Here is a 10,488-nt window from a genome sequence, read left to right as displayed (position 1 = left end):
AGTGGTGAGATTTATTACTCTTACGTATCATTGAAAGAAAGGTCCTGGATGATCCTAAAGTATCTGTAGACATGGACAGATCATATATGTTTGGGATTGTTGACTTATAATGGGGTTTGTTACGCTCCATCATGGTGCCCATTGTTTTCATAGAAAGAATATTACTGTCAAATCTGAGAAACTACAACAGAGGCTAGAAATGGAGCGAGTTAGTGATAAGTGAGTACTAAAATGCTCTTGTGCTCGGTACTCGAGACGAATATTTCCCGATGCTCAGGTGCTCGTTTCGAGTAACGAACCCCATTGAAGTCAATGGGAAACTGGAGCATTTTTGCAGGGAACCCAAGGTTGGCCCAGGACAGGTTGCGTGAAAACCTGTCAACCTCAGAAAATGATGGAAAAACCACGGAAATGGGCAGAAAACAGCAGGGGCAGGGCCGTATTTACCACTAGGCACCCGTGCAGCACCAGGGAGCAGGGGGGAAGGAAACTACTTTTTATTTTTTAAAATGTTTTTAGTCTCCCACCTTCCAGCCAGACTTGCCAGTAAATCGAGTATTTTTTCCAAGGGGGGGGGGGTAAATGGTGGTATTGGTCAGGTCGGGTATGGTGGTGTTACCCAGTCACAGTATGGCGGTACTGTTTCGGTCTGGTATGGCGGTGTTAAATGTGATGCCTGGAGCTATTACCTACCAATCTACCAATCCTGTGGTGAGAATTCCTTCAGACAAAATGCAGACGGCGCTAATCATTAATTCAATATGGAAATTTGTTTATGTTTTAAGCAGTTAAAAACCATGAACCACTCTCCCCCACGCTCCCCAAGATGGGGCGTCTTAAAGTTTAGTGCCTAGGGCAGCAGCAGAAGCTGTTAATACGGCCTTGAGCAGGGGCAGCATGTATGGATGCCTCTGAGGCTGCCTAATCGCACAATGAGCAGCGATGTTCTATGCAGCTGTACTACAAATCACAGCAATACAATGTACAACAGCAGCAGCACCAGCCACAAAAAAAAAAATAAAAGTACTGAGCAGGGGCGTAGCTAAAGGCTGATGGGCCCTGGTGCAAAATTTTAGCTTGGGGCCCCCCCATCTCCCCCCGATCAGGCAAAGTCATATCTAACGTTATATCCAATTACTCTAATGTGCCACCATGTTCTAATGCCGTCACTGCCTCCACCTCATGTACTGCACTACTGCCCCCTATAATTAATGGACTGTACTGTGTCATTGTCTAATCATTGTATTCCAATCTTTGACTCTACAGCTGAAAAACTACAACTCTCATCATGAACTGCCAGTTGGAAACGATGGGGGTTGTAGTGCTGCAACCTGAAGAGCCAAATGCTGCAAAACTACAACTCCCATAATAAACTGTCAGCAGGGCATGATGAAGTTTGAACTTCTGCAACCTGGAGAAGTCACCTGATATCACCTGCAGTCCTATGTAACACCACAGATAACAGTGATATCCCTCTGAGTACAGATAATGTAGTAGTCATCTGCAGTCCTATGTAACACCACAGATAACAGTGATATCTCTGAGTACAGATCATATAGTAGATGTCACCTGCAGTCCTATGTAACACCACAGATAACGCAGTGATATCTCTGAGTACAGATAATGTAGTAGATGTCCCCTGCAGTCCTATGTAACACCACAGATAACACAGTGATATCTCTGAGTACAGATCATGTAGTAGATGTCCCCTGCAGTCCTATGTAACACCACAGATAACACAGTGATAACTCTCTGAGTACAGATAATGTAGATGCAGCACAAGCTGGAGCTCAACGCGGTAAAGATACGGCCATAGGACATAGCTTGGGCAGATGTCTGGAGGAGGGGGGCGCTGGTACTTGCTGTCATCTGATTAGGTAAGAGGCCCAATCAGATGACAGCATGTGCCAGCGGGCGCAGCGGGACAGATTAGCGCAGTGCTTCCCAACCTTTTCCACCTCGGGGCGCCCCTACTAAATGATGTTCTACAAAATAAGAAAACCGTCATACAGTGACTCACCGGTGATGTCTTCTTTGATCTGAGGCGTCACTTTCCCTTTTCCTCTCCATCCGGCTCAGTCCTCCATGATGAGTCCTTCCAGATCGTTTCATCTATTCAGAACCTGCGAGACAAACAATTTAGGCTCCGCACATTTCTAGCAACTTCCTTCCCTTCCTCCCTCTTGTAGGCTCCCATAGTAACTGCACTGTTTGGTGTAATGTGCAGTAAAGTGAGTAGGAATGTGGGATGCCCCCTGTATGTAGGATCCCCTGCTGTGCCCCCATGAGCTAATAATGCCCCCAGAGGTGCCCCCATCAACTAATAATGCCCCCATAGGTGCCCCCATGAGCTAATAATGCCCCCAAAGGTGTCCCCATGAGCTAATAATGCCCCCAGAGGTGGCCCCCATGAGCTAAAAATGCCCCCAGAGGTGCCCCCATGAACTAATAATGCCTCCAGAGGTGCCCCCATGAACTAATAATGCCCCCAGAGTTGCCCCCTATGAACTAATATCGCCCCCAGAGGTGCCCCCATGAACTAATAATGCCCCCAGAGGTGGCCCCATGAGCTAATAATGCCCCCATGAGCTAATAATGCCCCCAGAGGTGCCCCCCATATGCTAATAATGCCCCCAGAGGTGCCCCCATGAACTAATAACGCCCACAGAGTTGCCCCCATGAACTAATAATGCCCCCAGAGGTGCCCCCATACAATAATAATGCCCCCAGAGGTGCCCCCATATACTAATAATGCCCCCAGAGGTGCCCCCATACAATAATGATGCCCCCAGAGGTGCCCCCATGAGCTAATAGTGCCCCCAGAGGTGCCCCCAAGAACTAATAATGCCCCCAGAGGTGCCCCCATACAATAATAATGCCCCCAGTGGTGCCCCCAAGACTTAATAATGCCCTCAGAGGTGCCCCCATATACTAATAATGCCCCCAGAGGTGCCCCTAAAAAACCAAACATCCTACTCACCTAATCGGCGCTGTGTAGCTGCAGGCAGCAGCTCTCCTCCTCCTCTTCGGGCTCCATCTTGTGAGCCGCAGGGACGGGACTTCCGGCAGACGTGATGACGTCACATCCTCACGCCTGCCGGAGAGGTCACGGCCCGGCCTCCCATAGGCTGCTGGTATGAAGTCCCGGCAGCCTATGGAAGAGAATACAGGAGAAGGACGCTGACAGGTCCTTCTCCTGTATTCTGATCGCTTTAATGTTCCGCCCGCTCACTGTGCAGGCGGAACATCAAAGCGATCTGTGCATCCCGAGAAGCTGCGCGGCCGCAGCTTCTCGGGATGCTTAAAGTGACAGTGTCACAAGTGGCAAGGGGGGCCGTGCGGGCCCCCCTAGCGTAGGGGCCCGGTCGCCATGGCGACCCCGGCGACCCCTATAGCTACGCCACTGGTACTGAGGACTTCTTTGGGGTCTGTATGCACCACCTGCTGTCTCCTTTCTGCCAGCAGTCAGATTCCACCTTTCATTTTCCAAAGATTCTATGAGGAATGAAAGGGGGAATCTGATTGGTTGCTAGGGGCAACTGAGCCAGTTTCACTTTACACCATGTTTGATAAATCTCCCCCATGGCGACTAATTCTCTTATATATACTTTAGTAGTAGTAGTAGTAGTAGTAGTGTTCTTTGACTTTTTAGTACTTATAATAATGCTAGAGTGTCAATTGTATTTCCTTGTAGTGACACATAGAAGCAGGTATCAGTCCTTTTGGTACCGATTGAGAGTGTTTTTTCATCTGAGAACACTTACTTCTATCTAACGTGAGAGAATATTGATATTTTCCTAGACTGCACATAGACCCAAAGCAACCAAAAACCATAATTAATAAGCACAGCTGCCAGGAATAAAGACACAGACACCGATATAACTTTTGCTGGGTGGTGATCGGCCACAGCTTTTAATTATTTCTCAAACCAAACCAATAACCGGGCACGTAGTGCCGAACTCTTAGACCGAGGGGTGTAAAGGGGTATGCCGGACGACAGACTCCTGCCGTGCAAGTCCGCCTTACTAACCCAACACGCCTGCTTAGCAGGTAATTTCCGCCAGCTGTGACTTATGTATAATTACAAAAAGAAAGCACAAAAAGAAACAAAACACCATGACAAACCAAGATCAAAAGGGAGGGCGGGTGGGCAAACCGGCTTCAGGTCAGTCCTGTGGAGACTGAGGGCAGGAAGAGGAAGTTCAGGTTCCTAAAGGCAGAGGGAGGGGTTAGAGCAAGGAGGGAATCCGGCCTATTGGCCACAGAGCTCATAGGAAACATACAGGAGCTGTGTCTGAGAGGGGTGTGGGGAGGAGTTACAACCTTACAGGAACTGTTAACCCTTTCCTGGCAGCTGCTGACGATCAGGTCTTAGGAGGAAATAGAGAAGAGTGCATGTGCAGTCAGTATGCACCCTCCATATCCAGTCAGGTGCCTTCCATTCATGCCACATTACCTACTCTTAAGGACTAATTTTAATAATGTGAGTAACCAGTGACAATACTTCAACTATCTGAAAAGAACATTGCAGCCCTATGTCTGAGATCACTTCTGTCCTGCAAGTAAAGAGCTCACGGAAAATAACACACAGTGTATGTGTGTGTGTGTGTGTATATATATATATATATATATATATATATATATATATATATATATATATATATATATATATATATATACACTACCGTTCAAAAGTTTGGGGTCACCCAAACAATTTTGTGTTTTCCATGAAAAGTCACACTTATTCACCACCATACGTTGTGAAATGAATAGAAAATAGAGTCAAGACATTGACAAGGTTAGAAATAATGATTTGTATTTGAAATAACATTGTTTTTACATCACACTTTGCTTTCGTCAAAGAATCCCCCTTTTGCAGCCATTCCAGCATTGCACACCTTTGGCATTCTAGCTATTAATCTGTTGAGGTAAGCTGGAGAAATTGCACCCCATGCTTCTAGAAGCAGCTCCCACAAGTTGGATTGGTTGGATGGGCACTTCTGGCGTACCATACGGTCAAGCTGCTCCCACAACAGCTCAATGGGGTTCAGATCTGGTGACTGCGCTGGCCACTCCATTACCTATGATAGAATACCAGCTGCTGCTTGTGCTGTAAATAGTTCTTGCACAATTTGGAGGTGTGTTTAGGGTCATTGTCCTGTTGTAGGATGAAATTGGCTCCAATCAAGCGCTGTCCACTGGGTATGGCATGGCGGTGCAGAGTGATAGCCTTCCTTATTCAGAATCCCTTTTACCCTGTACAAATCTCCCACCTTACCAGCACCAAAGCAACCCCAGACCATCACATTACCTCCACCATGCTTAACAGATGGCAAACGTTCTTCTTTGTGATCCAAACACCTCAAACTTGGATTCATCCGTCCACAACACTTTTTTCCAGTCTTCCTCTGTCCAATGTCTGTGTTCTTTTGCCCATCTTAATCTTTTTCTTTTATTGGCCAGTCTCAGACATGGCTTTTTCTTTTCCACTCTGCCCTGAAGGCCAAAATCCTGCAGCCGCCTCTTCACTGTAGATGTTGACACTGGTGTTTTGCGGGTTCTATTTAATGAAGATGCCAGTTGGGGACCTGTGAGGCGTCTGTTTCTCAAACTAGAGACTCTAATGTGCTTATCTTCTTGCTTAGTTGTGCAACGCGGCCTCCCACTTCTTTTTCTACTCTGGTTAGAGCCTGTTTGTGCTGTCCTCTGAAGGGAGTAGTACACACCGTTGTAGGAAATCTTCAATTCCTTAGCAATTTCTCGCATGGAATAACCTTCATTTCTAAGAACAAGAATAGACTGTCGAGTTTCAGATGAAAGTTCTCTTTTTCTGGCCATTTTGAGCGTTTAATTGACCCCACAAATGTGATGATCCAGAAACTCAATCTGCTCAAAGGAATGTCAGTTTTGTAGCTTCTGTAACAAGCTAGACTGTGTTCAGATGTGTGAACATGATTGCACAAAGGTTTTCTAATCATCAATTAGCCTTCTGAGCCAATGAGCAAACACATTGTACCATTAGAACACTGGAGTGATAGTTGCTGGAAATGGGCCTCTATACACTGTAGGGATCTTCCCTGGGGATGGTGTGTTTGGACACAGTTCACAGCAGACTTGGCGTTATAAAATAACAGCTTGGCATTTATTTGCAGCATAAACAGTCCAGCAAACAGAAATACAGCAACACCGTGCTTTTAAAAAAAACAAAAAGATCTTGCCCGTCTGGGCGCTTACTAACAGGTTTCTCACCTATCTGCCACTATAACAATTCAAACAATAAAAATTCAAACCATTGTTAACAAACATACGTTCCTTAAAATCGCTCTATTCCCAGGCTTATAACGCTTTTATCCTTTGGTCTATGGGGCTGTATGAGGTGTAATTTTTTGCGCCATGATGTGTTCTTTCTATCTGTACCTTGATTGCGCATATACGACTTTTTGATCACTTTTTATTACATTTTTTCTGGATTTAAATGGCCGTAAATTGCGCAATTTTGCACTTTGGAATTTTTGGGCGCTTACGCCATTTACCGTGCGAGATCAGGAATGTGATAAATTAATAGTTCAAGCGATTACGTGCGCAGCGATAGCAGACATGTTTATTTATTTGTTTATTTAATAATTTATATTTATAAAATGGGAAAAGGGGGGTGATTTTGACTTTTATGAGGGGATTTTTGTATTAATAAAAACACTTTTTTACTTTTATTTTTACATAAACTAGAAGCCCCCCTGGGGCACTTGTATATACACAGCAATGATCTCTCATAGAGATCATTGCTGTGTATATACACAGCAATGATCCATCATATTGGTGATAGATTGCTATGGCCTGCTGCAGGCCATAGCAATCTATTGCCGAGCCGGGATCAGCGTTATTCCGACGCTGAGGCCCGGGCCGGCCAGAAGAACGGATCTCCCCCCCGCGATCGCATTGCGGGGGGGAGATCCGTGCCACTAGACACCAGGGATGTGCAATACAAAGCACTTCAATGCAGCTGTCAAGTTTGACAGCTGCATTGAAGTGCTTAATTAGCCGGCGCGGCAACGGGACCCGCGCCGGCTAATAGAGGCACTGCCCAGATTGCAGCCGGGATCGGTGCCGTTCAGAGCAGGATCCCGGCGGGACTCCGCTCTGAACACCCCCCGCGGCACCATGACGTACCAGGTACGTCATGGGTCGCTAAGGGGTTAAAGTTATCTTCATTGAAAAGTACAGTGCTTTTCCTTCAAAAATAAGGACATTTCAATGTGACCCTAAACTTTGAACAGTAGTTTATATATATATATATATATATATATATATATATATATATATATATATATATACAGTATATCTATCTATATATCTATCTCTATATATATATATATATATATATATATATATATATATATTTTAAAGCTAGAGTAACAATCTAAACGTGATCACAACTGGGTTGGGGCTACACCAGCAATTCTAAACGTAAAAGTTTTTGTTGTTTTTAAATATTTTTATGAAAAGTCATTAATATGATCGCAATTGCATCCGTACATATACTATGCTCATTATTGCATCCATATCTATATACTATGGAAGATGAGTGTTTATACTAAATGACTTGAAAACCATTTACACTGATTTACAAATAATGCGATCAACGACATATGAACAGATTTTCATTTGGAGTTTGATCATTGCCCCAGGTACACCAGAGGATTATGAAGTAAATTCTATTTTTTTGCACAATAATCAACCCGTGTAAAAGACTCTTTAGATAACAACACCTCTTAAAATAAAGGGTTTGTTCAGCAAAGTGATGACCTGTCGTCAGTATAGGGGATAACAAACTGATCGCAAGGGATCTAACAACTTGGTGATCTCAAAGGTGGGTAGCTGTCAGGCTCAGTTTATTAGCCAAACAAGCCAACTCCTAAGGGAGGGGGAAAATTCAATTCGACTGGTGTCCGAAAGTTACATAGATTTTTTTTTTTCTCATTTTCATAGTCAAGAGTCTCGAAACACAGGACCACCTAGACATCCATCTGGGAAGGACCCAGCCAATGGGCGGCTCCCGTAGGGCAACCACCAAAACCACCACACCAAGTGGCCCCACAAGTCAATGCAATGACAAGTGAAAAACCAAGGCCAGGCATCCATCCACAGACAGCTGTCCCAGGGCTCTGCCCCTCCCTAGTGTGGAGCAGGATCCCGGATTCTGGCTTGAGATTAGTGATCGGTTTCCCATATGGCTCTACTAGGCATTGCTCCCACCTAGCCAGAATTCTACTCCACACTGACGAGGGGAAACACCCGAAACAGCCGCACACGGAAGGACACTCAGCCCCGGGTCCCCCCCCCCCCCTCACCACACCAACCCACAGGGCCACCCAAAATGGCGATCCTATGTTGCATAGATTTATAAATTACTTCTATCTCAAGCCTTCCAGTACTAATGAGCTGCTGTATGTCCTGCAGGAAGTGGTGTATTCTTATCAGTCTGACACAGTGCTTTCTGTCCAAAGCAGAACTGTTGACTGGAATTACCAGTGGAGTGTGGTAGGCAATATGAAGCATTGATAGATTTTATTTTAAAGAGGTTATCCGGTGTGTGTGTGTGTGTGTGTATATATTATACTCTACTATGTTATTTTGATACAATATAGAGGTGTTCTGGTCACAGTCCTCATCTCTTGGTCAGGGATGGGAGGCTTGCATGGTCTGTCTCTTTCTGAAGGACCTGTCCTCCATTACACAGACAACCTATTTACACAAAATTGCACTGTGCAATGCTCACTTTTCCCTATAGGGGAAACAGGAGAAGAATTTTTCAGGATCTTGAAATTTGACTCCATATTTTCCTTAGATTACAGCTGATGGAATGATCTTGGTGTTCAAAATCGAACTGAAAGGGGTTGTCAACTTATTTTTTTTTTTTTGTCTTAACACAAAAAAATGGCCGTTCTGTTAATCACCGGCTGAAGTGGTTCCCACCACTGATTGGCTGAGCAGACACTTCCTTGTGTTAAGAACAAGACTAGGAAGCATTGAGAAGTGGGGATGGGGTATGTGAATGGCAGCAGCAGGGGATTGGAAGAATTTTTCCCTAGGAGGTGACCACTTATTTGCTGAATAAAGAGGCTGGGCCACTTCATTGTGTTGGGACTAAGACCAGGAAGTGATGAGCACTGGGGACCGGGCTTCATCAGAACAGTTGGGGATTGGAGAAGATATGTACAAAATTTCCATCCAACATATCCTTGTAGCCCAGTCTGGCCACATTTATAAAAAATTGCCGTAGACAATTTCTTCAGTGAATATGTTGCCCCAGATTAATACTCAAGACCTTAGGGTTCAATGCTATTGTGTTTCCCTGAAAATAACACACCCTCCTAAAATACACCCTAACTAGCCTACCAAGTAGCCTAAAGTAAGGCATCTCCCCAAAAATAAGGCAACCCCACTGTAAATTAGGGCGCCCCCGATAGTAAGGCTGCCTGTTGCCATCCAGGACTTGCCTATTGCCCTCGTGAACTTTACAGCTGACGCCGCAGGTATAGTGGTCCATGGCCCCCATGTCCTACGCACGTCCCGGCGTATGCTCTTGCGTCTTTCAGCAAGGATGTTGGTAAGTATTCCGGTGAGGTCCGGGGGGAGATGAGTAAGACATCTCCCTAAATTAAAACATAGTACCTGTTTTTGAGCAAAAATTAATATAAGGCACTGTTTTATTTTCAGGGAAAATAGGACAGAACCCAAAGAGTCCCAATTATGGTTTTGTCAGTAATGACACAGATGGAAGATCCTTATTTGTCCAATTATGATATAAGAAACTTGTCTCGATTAACATGTACTATGAAGGGATGACGGGATAGTTTTTTAATATCCTTCGTATCACGTTTCTCCTGTAACAATTACTATAATACAATAAGAATAATTAAAAATGGTGCAAAGAAATATGGAGGAATGACGGATAAAGTCCACCTGACACAGTATCATCGACTTATCTAACTCCTAATTAAAGTCTCCTTCGTTACAAGCAAGCCTGGGATTAAAGAGTTAATACTTGATGATGACATTAGCAGCAATTTGATGCTCGTAGATACGGTCGGAGGCTCACGATGATGAGCCTGTTATGAATACTACCGGGATAATTCGCCGTCTTTATCCAGATTTCGTGTGAGCTATAGATCCCCTTCTCTCCATGGGGGCTGAAATCTATCTGCAATTAATTATTATTACAATGTGTCACAGCTTCTTGTTAATGAGAACAAGGACTGTACACGATTCACGGATCAGCTCTCAAGTTTCTTTGTTCATTGTTACATTTCATCAAAGCAAGGAAGTACATAGAGGTAATAGAGCCCAAAGTTATAATGGGGTTCGTCTTTGGTTCTAGGTAACCACCTTCAATTGCTCGTTTAAAATCATTGCGGGATCAATGAAGAGGGGTTTCTTAAGGTGGTCGGGGGGTTGAGCTGCCTAGCAACATTCCCAGCCCCCAAACCA

The sequence above is a fragment of the Dendropsophus ebraccatus genome, chromosome 6 (assembly GCF_027789765.1).
Source record: "Dendropsophus ebraccatus isolate aDenEbr1 chromosome 6, aDenEbr1.pat, whole genome shotgun sequence".
NCBI classification, from domain to species: domain Eukaryota; kingdom Metazoa; phylum Chordata; class Amphibia; order Anura; family Hylidae; genus Dendropsophus; species Dendropsophus ebraccatus.
This window is presented reverse-complemented; position numbering follows the sequence as displayed.